The sequence below is a fragment of the Dermacentor albipictus genome, chromosome 5, assembly GCF_038994185.2.
Source record: "Dermacentor albipictus isolate Rhodes 1998 colony chromosome 5, USDA_Dalb.pri_finalv2, whole genome shotgun sequence".
In the NCBI taxonomy this organism is placed as follows: domain Eukaryota; kingdom Metazoa; phylum Arthropoda; class Arachnida; order Ixodida; family Ixodidae; genus Dermacentor; species Dermacentor albipictus.
The window spans coordinates 132,492,266-132,512,500 of NC_091825.1; the positions used below are offsets into that span (position 1 = coordinate 132,492,266).

Below are 20,235 nucleotides of genomic sequence, written 5' to 3' on the forward strand. Positions count from 1 at the left end.
TAGTGTATAAAGTCCCTTTTGTTATTCTCACCGACGCCTGACTCGGAGTCTTCGCTACCAACGCTCTGTCACGAAACGGTTGACGAGCGCTACGGGACCACCTCAAAGTCGTACTAGTGGTGACAGCGGTGCAAAGTCGTAACAATACGTAGGCGGCCGAACTGTCGGGCTTCTTCGGCGCTATGGAGATAGGTAGCGACGTCAAGATTCTCCTCGTCAGTGACGTGCAGCAGCATAGCGTCGAGCGTTGTCGTCGGGTTCCTGCCGTAAACCAACTTGAACGGCGTGATCTGTGTTGTTTCTTGCACCGCCGTGTTGTAGGCGAATGTTACATACGGCAGGACCGCGTCCCACGTCTTGTGTTCAACGTCGACGTACATCGCTAGCATGTCGGCGAGGGTCTTGTTCAGGCGCTCCGTGAGACCATTCGTTTGCGGATAGTAGGCAGTTGACCTCCTGTGGCTTGTCTGGCTATATTGCAGAATGGCTTGGGTGAGCTCCGCTGTAAAAGCCGTTCCTCTGTCGGTGAGGAGGACTTCTGGGGCATCATGTCGCAGCAGGATGTTCTCGACGAAAAATTTCGCCGCTTCGGCTGCGCTGCCTTTTCGAAGAGCTTTAGTTTCAGCGAAGCGGGTGAGATAGACCTTCGCCACGACGATCCACTTATTCCCGGATGTTGACGTCGGAAACGGCCCCAACAAATCCATCCGAATCTGCTGGAATGGTCGACGAGGAGGTTCGATCGGCTGTAGTAATCCCGCTGGCCTTGTTGGTGGTGTCTTGCGTCGTTGACAGTCTCGGCATGTCTTGACGTAACGGGCGACGTCGGTGGTCAGACGCGGCCAGTAATACCTTTCCTGTATCCTCGACAGCGTCCGGGAGAATTCGAGGTGCCCAGCGGTGGGATCGTCGTGTAAGGCATGCAGTACTTCTTGACGCAGCACTGACGGTACAACAAGAAGTTAGCTGGCACGGACTGGCGAGAAGTTCTTCACAAGTAGGTTGTTTTGTAGCGTGAACGAAGACAACCCGCGCTTAAATGCCCTAGGGACAACGTCGGTGTTCCCTTCCAAATACTCGACGAGGCCTTTTAGCTCCGGGTCTGCTCGCTGCTGTTTAGTGAAGTCTTCTGTGCTTATTATTCCAAGGAAGGCGTCGTCGTCCTCGTCGTCTTGCGGCGCGGGATCAATGGGGGCGCGTGATAAGCAGTCCTTCCCCCTTGCCCGGTGGTAGCGGGGTATTGGGCCCTCACTGTCGGTGCCGCGGTGGGTTAGTTTTCGCGCGACTCGGTGGGCCTTCTCGTTGAGGTATGGAGGGGCATTCATGGTAACTTCTCCCATATGTGCCGGAATCCGTTTGAAGTATTTGGGTGTAATTGTGCCGTTCGTAAAGTCTTCTGCTCTGCGGTTCAGGATTTTGGCCGCCTCGGTGGAGACCCAGCCCTTTGTGAAATTCCTAATAGCCGTCTTGGAGTCGCTGATTATTGTTCTGTAGTGTTGCCGACCGTTGATTACAGCCAATACGATTGCCATTTCTTCCGCTGCCTCCGACGATCTGGTCCTTATGGAGCCCGCAGTCACGGTCTTTCCTTTCGTGCATACGACCGCCATTGCGAAGAGGGAGTTACCTCTTACTGACGCAGTTACCTTTGTCAGCGCCGACGCCACCATTGTCGTCCCGGTTTCGGGGGTACCGCGCGGCGTCTACGAAGAGCACCCCCTCCCGCGCGCCATGGTTTTTAAGAATCGTTTTCGTGCGGCATTTTCTTCTCTCGACATTGTGCACGGGGTGCATGTTCTTCGGGATATTTTCCGTGTTAATTGCTGCTCGGACGGAATTGGAGATTTCGTGCCAGAAATTTATTAATGGAATTTTTAAAAATTCGAAGGTTCGGAAAAAATACAAGCACTTAGTTTTAAAATTAATATCTTTTCATCAAGAACAGATATCGGCATCCATTAGATCATTCAAAGCGGTCAAATTCGATTGGTCAATTTATATATTTGGTGAATTGGCTACTTTGGATAAAGGGTTTTGCAAAAGCAGCATTTACACATTACTCAATTTTTTTAGAATTATGCGTAATATACCAATTTTGTCCGCTTTAGATGTGCTAACAGAGGCAATTCACAGGATTGAGATATAATTTTTTCCCTGCTTAGTTACAGAGCTGTAAATTTGATAGTTTCGTCTTTTGACAAATTTTGATTTTTGCCAATTTTTAATAAAAGGTTCCCGATCTAAATCAAAAGGTTGAAACAAACAGACATCAAAATATAAGCTTTTCTTTTAAGTGCAACAAACCTCGTCTAACTTGGTGCAGTTGTTGCCGAGAAACATGAATTCTCCTTTCACATGAATTTAGAAAGACCCACCCGAGCTAATGCTTCCTCTTAACGATCAAAGCAACTGGCTTTCTGAATGTCGGCGAGGCTAGATGACTTGGAGCGTCAAGACTGCCAGAAGTATTAGAAAATCTTGACGAAGGGAAGCCATGCAAGGACAGAGGGAATTGCACGAAGAACGATTGCAGAGTATAATTGCGGCACGGTGTGGTGTACCTTACGATATGTTGATGTGACAGAGTAATATATCTCATGTGTGATCTTGACGCGGTATAGCGAAATAACCTGTGAGTTTCTCCTCCCTAGCAAACATTAAAGCGGTCCTCGTTTAAACGATGCAAATGTTGCGCACTTCTTATTTCCTGCAAAACATGACATCTTAAACGAAGGAGAGTTCACGCTCACTCTATAGACATTGAAGCCTACGGCTTGGGCTAAAGGACATATACTAGACACTAGCTGCAGTGTGAGAGCTATACAGAGTAGACTAAATCGTCGCTCAACAAGGTGCGATGAACTACAATGCAAAGTATTTTCCAAGCTTGGAGTACAAAAAAAAGCACTAACTCATGTGACCTTGCAGAATCTAAACCCAATTTCCAGGGTCGGTGCTGCTTTCTAGCCGTTACAATAAGTGTGTCGGCTGCCTCACTTTGAATCAGATAATTTAAAACACAGCCTTTTTGAAACCTTGCCAGCATAAAGCGCTTTTGGGCACTTAATAAACTTGTTTACAAAGGGAGTAATTGATCCACACACCTTCACGAGAACATTAATCAAGTGGCCATGCTGCATCGAGCTCTGTAAGCGTGTGGTATGGCACAGGCAGACGCTGGTCTCGGTGAGCGGAGCACGCCGCTTCGCAGGCTCTCTCGTTGCTGATGATGGTGCAGGGAAGCCACTAAAGTCTGATCACATGCCGATGTTGAAAAGCGGCGGTGAGATTCTGCGATTTCATCCAGCAGCCGGTCTTCACTACTTCAAAGGAAAAACGAAGCTTGACTTCACAGTTTGGGAGACCACCTTTGAGCGTCTGAATATGGCCAACTGGTTAGGTGGTCGTTGGTGTATGCAATTAAGAGCGCCGGTCAGAGACGTCGATAACGTCGACGTTGTGGTGCGGGAGAACCTGAACCGGATCGACACCAATCATGATGACCATCTAAATAATAAGAAAAAACGAGCTGTTTGTAGTAATGGAACCATCCGCATATGCATGCACAAAATCAGAGTTGGCCTCATAAGCGCTGCAAGGCACCTTGTTTCCTAGCCACCGGCGCCGAACCGGACTTCTCTCGAATTAGAGGAACACCAAACATTTGCAATGGCTTGTCCGAGGCCCCACAAGGCAGCCGACGGTCGAGTAGCAAGTAGGAAACCTGATGGAAGGGATTAATGGTGAGAAGCCACAATAGTGGAAAATACAACGCGTGGTCTTCCCCTTGGCAGAGAGCCTGAATGGCGAGGTTGTACGCGGCATGAACGGTGCGCGTGAATTCTGAGCATAGTTAGAACTGCGTGCAGCCACTGGACAGCGTCGGTCAGCGGCACTTGTCGCGACTGGAGATGCACATAGAGGAACGCCGAGGCAAACCGGGCGTACTTAATCCGTTTTGGAGCCCATGGAAATTAGTCCTGCATGTATTTGTAATACTGGTAGGCTGTAGCTGATCAACTATAACATGAGTGATCTACACTGTATAGATCGCTGAATCTTTAAGAAAAGGTGTACGCTTAGAAATTTCATTTCGACACCATCGGATATAGCTAACCTCGAAAAGTTGAAGCTTGAAGCCCCGTGGTTTTTAACGCGATAGCGTTAAGGAGCTCGTGTCGCAGAAAAGTGTCGGCGTCGGTGTCGGCGTCCGCAGCGTTGGCCGTGAGCGATAAATCACGGCAGGCACTTCATAAATAAAAAGCAACGTCGAAGATGGGCTGGATGGGAATCGAGCCAGGGTTTGCGGAGTGTGAGACGGAGACGCTACCACTCAGCCACGAGTTCGATGCTTGAAAGCAGTACAAAAGCGTTTCCAGTGAATGCGGTGTTGCCTTAGAAACGTGCCATAGAAAGTTATACTGCGGTGTATATCGGTAATTATGAGCATGTAACTTACAGGAGTCGCACTTACACGAGTAGCGAAGTACGTTTCCGCAACATTTCTTCTGTGCTTACCGCACACGCAGAGCCATCTTGCGGCAAACACAGAAGACCCCCTCCTCTCAATGTACGGCGCTGCCCCGACAGGTGGCGCGCCACGCGCGCATTGGGGCTGTGCGCGGCCCGGCTTGAGGCGCATCGCGGCCCCGACTCCCTCTCCCCTGACGACCCTTCGCCGTTCTCCCACACGGGTTGCAGAATCAAGCGCCGTTCCTTTCTTTAGATTACTATCTATCCCTCTGCCCGTGCCGATCACGACGTTCGGCTGGCGTAGATCGTTTCCCCCTCCGAGACACCGAGTTCTTTGGTTCGTTCCGTTTACTCAGGCGCTCGTTTTGTTGCAGCGCCGAACACTGCGTTGCTCGACGCTCACCGCGTCCGATGCGGGGCGCCTCGTAAGTGATCGCTGCTCCGTGGAGCATTGTCTTACACCCCTTCGCGGGTCGACGGGAACGCTGTCGCGTTCCACTCTTGAAGGCGAAGCTTAAGCGTCCTCCAACTTTTTTTATTGGATTGGCTTTTTCACTTTTATTTTCTTTTCTTGCGCCGCGTGTTCACGTGCCGGAGGCTCTTCGACGTTCTCGTTTTCCATCCAGCGCGGAACACGCCTCGGCGCGCGCACTACTTGTCGTCTGCTTCTTGTCCTCTACAACCACCGCACCGTGTCGCGCACTACGCACATCACAGCATGCACACGTTTCAAGGAAATAAAAGAAAAATATCTTATCACTGTTAATTAAATACAAGTAGCACTACTCAATAAGTTGTCAGGGAGAGAGAACTGCAAATTATGTTTCTTTTCAAACCATGACCAAGCCCTCACCCCCCCCCCCCCCCCTCGCGCGTACGTGCCATAAATATAAAGAAGAAGAAGAAGAAGAAGAAGCCGAAGAAGAACAAGAAGGACGCACTAGCAAGGTCTACTTCGACTATGGAAGCGCTCCTTCAGGTATGTGATACCACTTTTACCCTGCGAAGGGTTGGTCTGGCGTATTCCCTACATGGATCGCACTGTGGACAAGCGAGAAAGTCTGATCATTCCTTTGTTCTTGAAACGTCCAACCAAGGTTTCATGTTTATTCTGTGTGAAGCACCGGCCGAATTCACGAAGCTTCTCTTTTTTAAGGGGTCTTTGCTATTTGACTGGTAGCTATAGCGAACAAAATGTTCAGCGTCATGGTTGGCTGGAATTTGTTATAACGAATAATCACAGCTTGAAAGCTTTTCGTGAGTAGGGGCAAGAGGAACAAATGCATAAGTAAGCAGCTTGATGAAGCGGCTCCAGATATGATCCTCCTTGAAAAGCTTGAGCATGCGCCTGCCCTGAGTTTATTTTAAACACGCCGTTTGGTACCGCAGGAATGATGTTACTACGAGATCACTAACCGTAATCACTAACAGCTCTTAACACTAGAAATTCTGAGGCCCAAACAATGAAATGTTCCTTTCCTTCGACTGCTTCCTAACCTTACGTGAGGCCTCCTTCCAGCAAAGGACCGATGGAGGAAGCAAGCGTACTCTGAAAGCTCCCTTCACCCGTCCTTACCTAGGGAATGGTCGCCGCACGTCTGGGTTCGAGATTATCTCTTAAGAGCTTTACGCGAACACCATTATTCAATAAATATGTATTGTATCATCGCATAATTTTTAAATTGAAGTGCTGATTTAGAGACGCGTGCACTCTTTCTTCTACTTTTCTTTAGTAAACGTAAATAAAGTACCATATTATAGCGCAGAACTTGATAGGCTCCAGCAACGCTGGCACCGACGGCGTCGTGCAACACCTTGCAACGCTCTAGCAACGCCTACGAACGCTACTCATGCCGAACGTGCTACTGAAACGAACATGCCTGGCAAAACTAAGGGTGCCTAAGGGTGCCTCGCAAAGGGTGCCTCAGTAAGGAAGCTTTCAAAGTGACATAAGGTGGCCTCACCGCAATGAAGACTTCCTTACTGAGGTAAGGAGGGTTTCATTGTTTGGCCCTGAAGAGAAAATTGCCACGAAGAGGGATGCTAAACTTATTACCACCGGCGAACGACAAAGAGCACTAACGAAGTGGGAGCTTTCTGAATTCGGCTCAAAGTGTGCTACGACATATACTGCTCTGCATTGCAATTTTTTACTTCCTTTAAGTCCTGGGCGTTGCTATTATGCCGAAACCGGCAAATTGTGCCCGCATTTAGCAGAACTTCTCCTGGCCTCACTGCAGGGGTTATGACAGCAAGTGCGACAGCGCGTTGGGCGATGGGACGATCCGCGAGCCACTATACAAGACATACTTCCTCGCAAAGCTATTACTGTAGTTTGTAAGGCAAGCTGATTTTACTCAAAGTGCAGAACCGATAATTAGCATTCAGATAATTGCATTAGACAATAGCATCAGGGTCGGCCAGGTGTGAAATGTGCAGATAGGCGCTTTTTCTCTTCTTTGGCGTTGGCGTCTCACCAATATATGCGGTTGCGGAAGTTCTCTCCCACATCTGTAGATCAAAGAAAGTACATAAGAAGGACATTCACAAAACAAAGGAAACTTACGAAGGATCCCTCAGCGGATAGATTCAGTGGGAAGTCTGAGCGTTCGCGTGGGCTAGGTTGTTGAGGCGACTGATTATTCACGTGTTTGTTAGCGGCACTGAAGTGCTAAATACGATTTGCTATGGTTCCCCATAAGGTTTCAGATTTCTATGCACATCCCCGTTTACTTAGAACACATCGTTCACCCTACAAAAACATCACACTAGCCTGTAATTCAACGCTATATCCGCTTCACATTTATTTTTGCATTTGAGAGGAATTTGTAACAAATACATGAGTTATGCATAAAATACAACTTCACGGATGAAGTGCGGCTTCGCAAAGCATTTATTTAAAGTGATTGCAGAAAGCTTCCCTTAACGTAAGTGCCAAGACGTGCGTTGGATTCGTAGTGATAACTTTTTTTTTAGATTTCCGTGCAAGGATAACGCATTTACAAGACTTTCTTGGAATGAAACATAATAATATATGTTGGAAATTGTTAGCTCTAAATGTCAAAGCGTTCGTGAACACAGGAATACTCTATTTATTTTAGTTGAAAGTTTATTTAAAGTGAGAAGTGTGTGTTAGCAATCTTTATAAGCATTACGTTGATTTGTCTTTCAATATTAATCCTAAATCAAACAAAACTTCAGACAAGGTCGAAAAAACTCTACCCTTAAAACTACGTAGCTCCTCAAGGAGAAGAAGAATAACAGATTTATGACCATTTCCACGTCTCTATATGTTGCCCTCTTTTAAACGTTTTCTTTCTTCTATTTCTGCTATTCCGCAGTAATTTTCTTTCACAAAAGAACATTGCAAACCACAAGGGCAATCTCAAGCTGTGTGACCTTTGCGTTAAGTTTATTTCTACAGGCAACACAGAAAATAAGGTCTGTACCTTCATTTAATGAGTTTCTGAAATCTTGATAGAGCACACCAGCTTTATCAAAACAATTTAACTGCATAAGTCGAATGCATTTCATAAACCAGATAATCGCAAATCAAGTCGAGAGGTGTTATCGAAAGTAAATATTGTGCTTTATTTTTTGCAGGACCCCTGGGTCTCCGCTATTCTTCTTTTCGTCCCGACAGTCTGTAAGCACATCTGCGCTTTTTTTCACCTGCGCGAACAGTTACACTGAGCACATGACACGTAACCTATTCTTAACTGTATAGAAAGAAGCCAACAAACACTGACACCTAAGACAACATACGGGAAATTACTTGTCCTTAATACCACAATCTTCGCATTCAATTGGTAGAGCATCGCACCCGAAATGCGACGGTTGTGGGATCATTCCCCACCTGTGGCAAGCTTTTTTTTTCATCCACTTTCGTTTCCGTTAATTAATTGTTTCATTATTTCATTAATTTAGCACAATTAATTAACCCTATGTTGTCCTTGGTGTCAGTGTTTGTTGGCTTCTTACGATATTACCAATGAAAATCGGGCCCCTTGATTAACACCCTTTCTTGTCGTGTATTCTTACCTGATGACTCAATTTTTAAACAGAAAGCATCCTGAGACTGGCGCCCATGAATGCCCGCAATGACAGGAAAGTTCGTGCTCAAAACTGTTCGCACAAGCAGATACGAGCCAAACGTGATATTAGCGCGTGTCACTGGCCAAAAACGAAATGCATTTCCGATGGAAAGTTTTCCGAATTCGTTGCCGCTTGCTTGAAGGAACCGTTTTACATGTTCCTATGAACGCGTCGGTAGATGGCGGCACAGATGTCGATTTTTTGGGGGAGAGAGTTTTAGCAATGCGACGAGACACGTGGGGAGCAATATTTTTCAGTGTAGAATTTGATTACATTCAGAAGGGTGCTCGAGACACTGAGAAAGAAATAGTCTTGAGCGTAACGAGAATGGTTAGATTAGCGAGACGCTTGGCATGCTACCGCAGGTGCGATTTGGGAGAATGGATGAAGGGAAATAACACATGCGCGCGCACATACAGGCGAACTAAATACACTTGGACAGAAGCAATTTAAATTAAGAAAGGGTCTGAAGGCGAGCTCGTTGCTTTGCATCCGTGGTAGATTAACAGAGCTAAAATTGCGAACAGAAGGAAGAAAACAGGACGAGCGCTGACTGCCAAAGAGTGCTTTATTTTGTATCCATAAACATATATCTCGAAATGCGAGGAGGAAAAGGGGAAGGAAAGAAAACGGGGGAGGAGGTTACCGTTCCACTCACGCATGTGTCTGAAGGTGAAATCTAACATACAAATTAGTATTTAGGTAGATATTTGTATGGCTTATAGATGAGGACGAGTGAAAGGGACCTAACGCATAACAGGCGTTTGAGCATCCTTGTGACGCTTTCAAAGATTTCACGTGTTCGATGGTTTCGCTATCGACGCAAAACCTCAGCGTCTGCAGGAACCGGCTTGTACCTGGAATTAGTGCCATTGGATAGTGAGATTGCTCGCATGCTTGTTTTTAACGTTGTACGCATTTTCCCGCAACAGTGCGTTGAGAGACCGTCCTATTTGGCCGATATACGTTCTGCCACACGGGGTTGGGGGGGGGGGGGGGGGATATTGTGGACGACTTTCTTGGTGGACAGCACAAAGCGCGAGGCGGGATTTCTTCTGCAGGAACTGTTGTAGGGGTGACTGACGTTCAACTTTCTTGCTTCGAAGTATAATTCTTTCGGGGCCGCGAATGCAACACCAGCAGGCCCTGCTGCTCTTTCTTTTTCTATTCTGTGGGAAACATTGTGCATGCCTGGGATAACGGCTAGCTTTGATTTGTCGAGTTCAGGCAGTGCCTTATAGCTGGACAATCTGATTTCTTGATTTATTGGGTCACAACTTCTGTAAAAGAGGAAAGTAGGTATTCGGGTAGCCGCTTGCTCTAAGGCGATGTGCTTGGCTGTTATAGCTTCGGTGAATGGAACGGAGAACGGAGAATGGAATGGAATGGAGCTTCAGTGATGACAGGAACGAGTGAGGGCATTCCTGTGGGCTCGGTGTGCAATGGCATGCTTCACAACGCTTCCCCCACTAAGAATCACACAAAGACACGTGCAGTGCAGCAATGAAGTTGTCTACAAGATGCCCAACACGACTAGGACAAGGTATATTAGTCAGGCAGGACGGTATCTCAATGAACCTTTGCGGGAACATGCGCACAACATTAAAATGAAGAATGGGAGAAATCTCGCTATCCACTGCGCCAATTCCGTATGCAAGCGAGTACTTCACTATACTAAGGTTCTGCGCCGGTATCGAAAAACAGTGCTATAGAAATTTCCCTGCGTTTCCTGCATTTTTTTTTATTTAAGTGTAGGGATCCGGGTCGCTGCTCTTGTAGTTTTTGGCGTTTGTGTTCGAAACGGGGGCCAGCAGAAACTTTCGCCTCTCTCTGTGCGCAGCTACAGGCTAGCTGCTTGGCCCGCATTCTATGCTGAGTCTTGTTTTCCACGGACCCGTGCCAGCCTTCCGTCATACCTACACGTCGTGCTAGATGTTTATATTTTTTTTATTTGTTGTTTTACAGACACCCATGTGGTGTGAAATGGACAAGGGAGAATCAGATTAACACGTGCCATTAACAAGTGACACCAGCACTGCAGCAGCGTGTTCGCACAAGTGTCCTCCGTTATCGAACGCGTGTAGTCTTCTAGAACATTACCCTTCAGTTTGGCGGCCTGCCTGAGTGGTGTCGTGCGTGGTATATCGAGTTACAGGGTGATCGTGCAGAAGTGTAGAGGGTTTTGGTTCTTCACCCTCGATTGGTGGGCTTCCCCTCGTTTAGCTTTTGGTGGCTCGTCAGAAACTGCGATAGTGTGTAATCGAAAGTTAGAAACGGCGCTAAAACTAGTGCTCAGCCAAGAACAATCGCTAGAGCGATGTTGTGTAGGTTCTGAAAGGAAACCACATGGGTAGGCTGCAGCAGCAGAGAAGAAAATTACGCCGGTTGCTCCGAATGCCCAGTGCTCGAGCGATTGGTGTGCAGCCACATATTCCTCTTGGAGCGAGGAAGTTTCTGGTTATGGCATAATGATGTATATTTTTTGCATATACGTTACTCAGCTGTAGTGAGTTTTCTCAGTTTTGACACGACGCATGACCGCCAGGGGAAGTAAGCAGAATCCGAAGCCTTTTTACCAAAAGTGGAGGGCTAAGAGCAAGAATTGCTTGAAAATGGAAATAATTTTTTGATATTTTCCTCCTGTTCATGCATCAACAGTTTGTACAGGTCGTATAACATGGAAACTTTTGGAGACTTTCATAACGCGCCGTGACAGACAGGCAAAGTGGGCGTTGCGCGGGAACTTTTGACAAATCGTGGACACCCAACGGCAGAAAAGAAATAGGACTAGATATAATAGATTCACGCTATAGCGCCTCCTGCCAGTTAGGGCAGGTTATAGTGTTGCGAGTTTTGGATTTGTACCCCGAGCTTAAACCAGTTGTGGAAGACAACAAAGCCCGAAGCCACCAAAAACAAACGTTATCCAAGCAGGAAAACTTACAAAGCGCAATTTCTGTTCCACGGTGATGCGGAACTTCTGTAAATGAGCGTACGGTCATGCCGAGCACTCTTAAAGAAATGTACGCCGTTTCGGTCGCATCTTGCCAAACAACCCTAATCGTCATCTGTCTTGCTTGCGTTTCCTTTCTTGAAAACGCTGCGCTCGCCACTTTCTTGTCGATAATGCTCTGTCATGCTGATAACGCGCATGACGTTCCTGACTCCGAAGTACCGGGCATGCAGCTTTAAAGAAACGAAATGCGGAGAAGACAGATGACGATCATTGTTTTGTGGCAAGATACCACTCAAAGGCTGTAAACATTTCTTAGAGTGTACGAATGATCAACTCAGACTGTTAGATTCTTGCATATTTTTTGCACGTAATGTTGCACTACCAGCTGCTGTAAATATTTCTGATGTTCCGACTGGAATTTCTACTTTTGTCCACTACCCGCATGAAAGACAATGTTTCAATCAATTCGTTGCTGATAAATATGGGAGCCTGAGTTGTGCCTTTTCGACGCTTGGTATAGCCTTTTTATTTCCCAAGCAGATACAAAATATTAGCGCACAACACCGGTGGATTTTACACTGGATTTAACTTTATTCGCAGGTGCCGAATTGTGGGCCGTCCAACAAGCGTATCAGCTCTTGAGAGGCCTGGGCTTCGAGCCCTATGGCATCAGGGCTGGATCAGCAGCAGCCCGGTACCACCGGCGATTCCACCAACATGTCGTACGCGGAAGCATATTCTCAATGCTTAAGCGGTGGGGACAGACAAAGATGCCCTTCTGGACGGAAGCTGCAATAATGCTCGTGGCTGCTCAAATGACAAACATTCTATTCAAAATCACAGTGGTCATTCTCGTTGCCGCTGTTGACGGTTGACCTTGTCCAGTGATGTGACAGAACCTGTATGTAATTTTTGTGAAAAAGAAACTTAACTAGTTATAGTCGTTTCGTGTCTGTAATAAAGCGGTAAATTACAATAACATTGCCCTTGTGGTTCAATCGCAGCGAAGCTGACCCACGGGAGAGAGTGACTTTCGAAATTGGTGACAGACCATGTTGGCCAAAAGCAAATGCTAAATGTTTTATAGGTCGTCGATATCAGTGACAGAATAAATAAAATAAATGAGTATTAGATTCAGGTGCGTCGAAACGGTAAGACGGATCGACCGGCCAGTGCAACTATGACCTTCATCCCCGGCCATCACATTTTCTCACGTTTCTCACGGCTCGTCATAAAGCCCGTACACGAGGACCACCTCACGGCTGGCCTCCTCAAAGCTGTGCGAACACAGCAGGTGAAGTCGGCAACGAGTGTGCCTGGGGGCTCGAGGACACGGCGCAGCGCCGAGCATAGCATGCACGAATGAGAGGGAAGACAAGCTTGCCGACGTGTCCCCACCCAACACTAGACCGCACAAGCACCGGTCGTCTGCTCCCGACAAGACTGGTCCTTAGCAAGAAGCGTGCTATGCCTAACAGGAGTGTGCTGGATCCGGTAAGGTTCCGTCCTGACTGAAAGCGAGGACAAGGCTGACGTAGCTGGCCATGGCGCATGTCTTCGCTGCTGCGGCTTCGGCGGACATGAATAAAGCCTGAGACACCGCCCCCCGACTATGATTGGAATGTCTCGTGGGCCAGACATGGGGCTCCCGCCCAACATAACTGTAGGTTGTGGCGAAAAAGCGATGCGAACTTCCTGCTGATGTTAGGTCTCCGAAATATCGTTGTCACTCGTGGTCTGGCAGCAGCACTGGACTTGTCAAGCGAGGAAAGCGCCGCAAAAACATCATGGCACTCACAGTTCTGTGGTCCCGGTGGACGCCAGCGCAAAGGCAGCCACCGCGAAAGGTGCGCAACCGTTTCAGAAAGGAGCTGAAAACGGAAGGGGTGCCGAAACAAGGGCCGCCGAAGATCCAAGACCGGCGACTCCGCTGCGAGCGTGAGCACGAATAGCGGCGGGAAATGGCGCCGCTCCGCTACCCCCGCAGCCACGCGCAGTCGAGCCGCAGAGGACGGCGTCTCAAGCCGAGGAAGGCTGCGAGCAGTTCGTCCTCGAGATCTCGACGCTGCAAGAGACGAGGGCTGGCAAGGCCCTGCTACAGTACACTAGATTGTATTTCTCTAAAAAATGATTCCAAATTCCACATAAGCAATTTCTTTCGCATCGTACAGAATAACGCTGCTTTTGTTAAATCTACGCCGATTTCGCTGATGTGGTTTCCGACAAACATGACACCCATATAATTCTTTATTTATTTTTATTTATTTTCCCAGTAAAAAAATGGCTGTGGCTTAGGTAAAGTTAAGCCCAGGATGCGAAGCACACTAGCCTTCATTTTAGTTGTTGAACCACTGTTTAGCCTGGTGAACTGCCGTTGCTTGGCTATATTTGGTTCGGCTAGACGAAGAAACAACTCATGCGTTACTCTGCTTCGCCTTGGACGCCCCGCATTGGACGCCGTGAGCGTCGAGCAACGCAGCGTTCGGCGCAGCAACGAAATGTGCGCCTCAGCAAGAGACGCACGCCTGAGCCTTAGAAACAGCTCGTTTCTAAGGCAACACCGCATTCACTAGAGGCGCTTTTGTACCGCTTTGAAGCATCTCGTGGCTCAGTGGTAGCGTCTCCGTCTCACACTCCGGAGACCCTGGTTCGATTCCCACCCAGCCCATCTTGCAAGACTTGAGCCAAAGCCACTTCTCCTCTGTCGTGACGTCACGGTGTCACGTGGTATTCAAGGCGACACCGCCGCGCCTGAGGAGCTGGGTTGAGCTCTCGTAATATGCTTCGCAAAAAAACAGAACTGGATCGTCATTACGAGCAATAAAAACAGCGCGAAACGACGGGACGTGTGAAGGGACACAGACAACGGCGCTGACTAACAACCAAAGTGCGAGGAAGTGCGCTGTCATTTTGAGCTGAAACCTACGATGGTAGCTTGACGGGGCCCAAAAGACCTTACATGGCAACATCAACTTGGCACATAATCAAACACTTTAGTAGATATACACATATATGTGAGGAAAGAACATAATAGTCATCACTGCATTATAAATAACCATGTCATAATGCACCGTACTAATGACAGCTAATGCATATATGCTGAAGAGAAAAACATGCGTTTGTGCAAGAAAGTGCAAGTTTGTGCGTTGAGACCAGGCGCTCCGTGAGACCATTTGTTTGCGGATGGTAGGAAGTTGACCTCCTGTGGCTTGTCTGGCTATATTGCAGAATGGCTTGGGTGAGCTCTGCTGTAAAAGCCGTTCGTCTGTCGATGATGAGGACTTCTGGGGCACCATGTCGCAGCAAGATGTTCTCTACGAAAAATTTCGCCGCTTCGGCTGCGCTGCCTTTTGGTAGAGCTTTAGTTTCAGCGAAGCGGGTGAGATAGTCCGTCGCCACGACGATCCACTTGTTCCCGGATGTTGACGTCGGAAACGGCCCCAACAAATTCATCCCAATCTTCTGGAATGGTCGACGAGGAGGTTCGATCGGCTGTAGTAATCCCGCTGGCCTTGTCGGTGGTGTCTTGCGTCGTTGACAGTCTCGGCATGTCTTGACGTAACGGGCGACGTCGGTGGTCAGACGCGGCCAGTAATACCTTTCCTGTATCCTCGACAGCGTCCGGGAGAATCCGAGGTGCCCAGTGGTGGGATCGTCGTGTAAGGCGTGAAGTACTTCTGGACGCAGCACTGACGGTACAACAAGAAAGTAGCTGGCGCGGACTGATGAGAAGTTCTTCACAAGTAGGTTGTTTTGTAGCGTGAACGAAGACAACCCGCGCTTAAATGCCCTAGGGACAACGTCGGTGTTCCCTTCCAAATACTCGACGAGGCCTTTTAGCTCCGGGTCTGCTCGCTGCTGTTTAGTGAAGTCTTCCGCGCTTATTATCCCAAGGAAGGCGTCGTCGTCCTCGTCGTCTTGCGGCGGGGGATCGATGGGGGCGCGTGATAAGCAGTCCTTCCCCCTTCCCCGGGGGTAGCGGGGTGTTGGGCCGTCACTGTCCGTGCCGCGGTGGGTTAGTTTTCGCGCGACTCGGTGGGCCTTCTCGTTGAGGTTGGGAGGGGCATTCATGGTAACTTCTCCCATATGTGCCGGGATCCATTTGAAGTATTTGGGTGTAATTGTGCCATTCTTAAAGTCTTCTGCTCTGCGGTTCAGGATTTTGGCCGCCTCGGTGGATACCCAGCCCTTTGTGAAATTCCCAATAGCCGTCTTGGAGTCGCTGATTCTTGTTCTGTAGTGTTGCCGACCGTTGATTACAGCCAATGCGATTGCCATTTCTTCCGCTGCCTCCGACGATCTGGTCCTTAGGGAGCCCGCAGTCACGGTCTTTCCTTTCGTGCATACGACCGCCATTGCGAAGGGGGAGTTACTGCTTACTGTCACAGTTACCTTTGTCAGCGCCGACACCACCATTGTCGTCCCGGTTTCGGGGGTACCGCGCGGCGTCTACGAAGAGCACCCCCTCCCGCACGCCATGGTTTTTGAGAATGATTTTCATGCGGCATTTTCTTCTCTCGACATTGTGCACGGGGTGCATGTTCTTCGGGATATTTTCCGTGTTTATTGCTGCTAGGACGGAATTTGAGATTTCGTGCCAGAAATTTATTAAAGGAATTTTTAAAAATTCGAAGGTTCGGAAAAAATACAAGCACTTAGTTTTAAAATTAATATCTTTTCATCAAGAACAGATATCGGCATCCATTAGATCATTCAAAGCGGACAAATTCGATTGGTCAATTTATATATTTGGTGAATTGGCTACTTTGGATAAAGGGTTTTGCAAAAGCAGCATTTACACATTACTCAATTTTTTTAGAATTATGCGTAATATACCAATTTTGTCCGCTTTAGATGTGTTAACAGAGGCAATTCACAGGATTGAGATATAATTTTTTTCTTGCTTAGTTACAGAGCTGTAAATTTGATAGTTTCGTCTTTTGACAAATTTTGATTTTTGCCAATTTTTAATAAAAGGTTCCTGATCTAAATCAAAAGGTTGAAACAAACAGACATCAAAATATAAGCTTTTCTTTTAAGTGCAACAAACCTCGTCTAACTTGGTGCAGTTGTTGCCGAGAAAAACGAATTCTCCTTTCACATGAATTTAGATTGACCCACCCGAGCTAATGCTTCCTCTTAACGATCAAAGCAACTGGCTTTCTGAATGTCGGCGAGGCTAGATGACTTGGAGCGTCAAGACTGCCAGAAATATTAGAAAATCTTGACGAAGGGAAGCCATGCAAGGACAGAGGGAATTGCACGAAGAACGTTTGCAGAGTATAATTGCGGCACGCTGTGGTGTACCTTACGATATGTTGATGTGACAGAGTAATATATCTGATGTGTGATCTTGACGTGGTATAGCGAAATAACCTGTGAATTTCTCCTCCCTAGCAAACATTAAAGCGGTCCTCGTTTAAACGATGCAAATGTTGCGCACTTCTTATTTCCTGCAAACATGACATCTTAAACGAAGGAGAGTTCACGCTCACTCTATAGACATCGAGGCCCACGGCTTGGGCTAAAGGACATATACTAGACACTAGCTGCAGTGTTAGAGCTACAGAGCAGACTAAATCGTCGCTCAGCAAGGTGCGATGAACTACAATGCAAAGTATTTTCCAAGCTTGGAGTAAAAAAAAAAAGCACTAACTCATGTGACCTTGCAGAATCTAAACCCAATTTCCAGGGTTGGTGCTGCTTTCTAGCCGTTACAATAAGTATTTCGGCTGCCTCACTTTAAGTCAGATAGTTTAAAACATAGCCCTTGTGAAACCTTGCCAGCATAATGTGCTTTTGGGCAATCAATAAACCTGTTTACAAAGGCAGTAATTGATCCACACACACCTTCACGAGAACATTAATCAAGTGGCCATGCTGCATCGAGCTCTGTAAGTGTGCGGTGTGGCACAGGCAGACGCTGGTCTCGATGAGCGGAGGACGCCGCTTCGCAGGCTCTCTCGTTGCTGGTGATGGTGCAGGGACCGGGGAGCCACTGAAGTCTGATCACATGCCGATGTTGAAAAGCGGCGGTGAGATTCTGCGATTTCATCCAGCAGCCGGTCTTCACTACTTCAAAGGAAAAACGAAGCTTGACTTCACAGTTTGGGAGACCACCTTTGAGCGACTGAATATGGCCAACTGGTTAGGTGGTCGTTTATGTATGCAATTAAGAGCGCCGATCAGAAACGTCGATAACGTCGACGTTGTGGTGTAAGAGAACCTGAACCGGATCGACACCAATCATGATGACCATCTAAATAATAAGAAAAAACGAGCTGTTTGCAGTAATGGAACCATCTGCATATGCATGCACAAAATCAGAGTTGGCCTCACAAGCGCTGCAAGGCGCCTTGTTTCCTAGTCACCGGCGCCGAACCGGACTTCTCTCGAATGAGAGGAACGCCAAACATTTGCAGTGGCTTGTCCGAGGCCCCACAAGGCAGCCGATGGTCGAGTACCTGATGGAAGTGGTTAATGGTGAGAAGCCATAATAGTGGAAAATACAACGCGTGGTCTTCCCCTTGGCAGAGAGCCTGAATGGCGAGGTTGTACGCGGCATGAATGGTGCGCGTGAATTCTGAGCATAGTTAGAACTGCGTGCAGCCACTGGACAGCGTCGGTCAGCGGCACTTGTCGCGACTGGAGATGCACATAGAGGAACGCCGAGACAAACCGGGCGTATTTAATCCGTTTTGGAGCCCATGGAAATTAGTCCGGCATGTATTTGTAATACTGGTAGGCTGTAGCTTATCAACTATAAAATGAGTGATCTACACTGTATAGATCGCTGAATCTTTAAGAAAAGGAGTACGCTTAGAAATTTCATTTCGACACCATCGGATATAGCTAACCTCGAAAGCTATTGTTCCTTTTGAGACGACTTCACTGGTATTCAGCGACAGGGATGGTGTTCTTGCAGTTATTATTTATTAAGTGACACACATGCTACCTCGCTCAATTTCTAAATGTATCAATTACTCCCACTTTTATTTTAAATTAATATATCTCAGAATTCCTGACAGCACTTTTTCTCATTTCTAACTTATGTTTCATTAACCGACGCTTTTTATGCAAACTTAGCTTTTCTGTTAATAATAACAGACGTACTTGAAACCGCCTGCTTTTTGGCCAATTTCCTATAGGGTGTATGAGCCGGTATTTAATGACAAGACCACAACAACAATACAGATAGCAACAACTATGCATCAGTACGTTATTGGTACAGGGAGACTCGTGTTAAACACGTGATCTTCATTATTACCACCAGATCGCATTATTTTCACAATCTAACATCTTCGCCACAGTTGACATGTGTGATGCAGCTTCTTTTGTTTAAAGGTTCAGACAGTTCTCTGAGGCGGAGCATCCGAGAACCCAATTGAGGACAAAGCCGTTTGTTTAAAACACACACACACGCACACAAACTTTTAATAAAACTAGATAACAAACCATAAAATAAACACTCAAAGAGACATCACGGCAAGAAACGCGCTTAGGGCTAGGATGGTATTAACAGGATGCGAGTCCGGGCTGGCCACGACTTGTGAGGGAGCATAGTAGTCTCGACGTGGAGAAGCGCAGACAGGTTGACGAGAGAAGTGGTGATGGTCTCAGCAAAGCTCGGGGAGTTGAGCCGTTGACCAGGCGACCCGTGCACGGCAGCTCTGGCTTGGAGAGGGAACACAGGCGGCTTGGCGGCACGAGCAGATGGCTGCGGTGTTCTGGCCAGGCAGCTGGGCGTAGAACTCGGGCGCGTAGCCCGGCTGCTCTCGTCCTGCCCACGGGCGAAAAAGCTCACCGGCCTCGGGTAGCAATTCACGATCGAGTAGAGTGGTGACGCACAGGAACGGCTTGGCAGGAGGCCCCAGCCGGGTGAAGTCCTGGTGACTCGGGTTGGGAACCTGATGGCCTGCCTTCAACGCCCGCTCCGGTGGCAGCCCTTGTCCTGGCATCGTTTCCTGTAACTCTCGCCGCGTCTCACCTGCCAGCGCGCCTCGCATTTCGGCTGCTCAGGCCGATTCGTTGTTCGCTCATTGGCAGCTTGAAGCTCCGTGGTTTTTAAGGCGATAGCGTTAAGGAGCTCGTGTCGCAGAAAAGCCGGTGTCGTCGGCGTCGGTGTCGGCGTCCGCGGCGTTGGCCATGAGCGATAAATCACAGCAGGCACTCCATAAATAAAAAGCAACGTCGAAGATGGGCTGGATGGGAATCGAGCCAGGGTCTGCGGAGTTTGAGACGGAGACGCTACCACTCAGCCACGAGTTCGATGCTTGAAAGCAGTACAAAAGCGTTTCCAGTGAATGCGGTGTTGCCTTAGAAACGTGCCGTAGAAAGTTATACTGCGGTGTATATCGGTAAATATGAGCATGTAACTTACAGGAGTCGCATTTACACGAGTAGCGAAGTACGTTTCCGCAACATTTCTTCTGTGCTTTCCGCACACGCAGAGCCATCTTGCGGCATACACAGAAGACCCCCTCCTCTCAATGTACGGCGCTGTCCCGACAGGTGGCGCACCACGCGCGCATTGGGGCTGTGCGCGGACCGGCGCCAGGCGCGTCGCGGCCACGACTCCCTCTCCCCTGACGACCCTTCGCCGTTCTCCCACACGGGTTGCAGAATCAAGCGCCGTTCCTTTCTTTAGATTACTATCTCTCTGCCCGTGCTGATCACGACGTTCGGCTGGCGTAGATCGTTTCCCCCTCCGA

General features: G+C 48.0%; 1 protein-coding gene and 1 long non-coding RNA gene across 4 annotated transcripts in view; one reads left to right on the forward strand and one right to left on the reverse strand.

The window, feature by feature from the left end:
• The window catches only part of LOC139060093 (glutamate receptor ionotropic, kainate 2), a 636,178-nt gene that overhangs the window by 310,423 nt on the left and 305,520 nt on the right, over positions 1 to 20,235 (reverse strand). The window lies entirely within an intron of this gene.
• Positions 5,363 to 12,460, forward strand: LOC139060585 (uncharacterized). Its single transcript, XR_011514945.1, has 3 exons — positions 5,363 to 5,452; positions 8,077 to 8,119; positions 12,125 to 12,460. It is a non-coding gene; the product is annotated as an uncharacterized lncRNA (long non-coding RNA).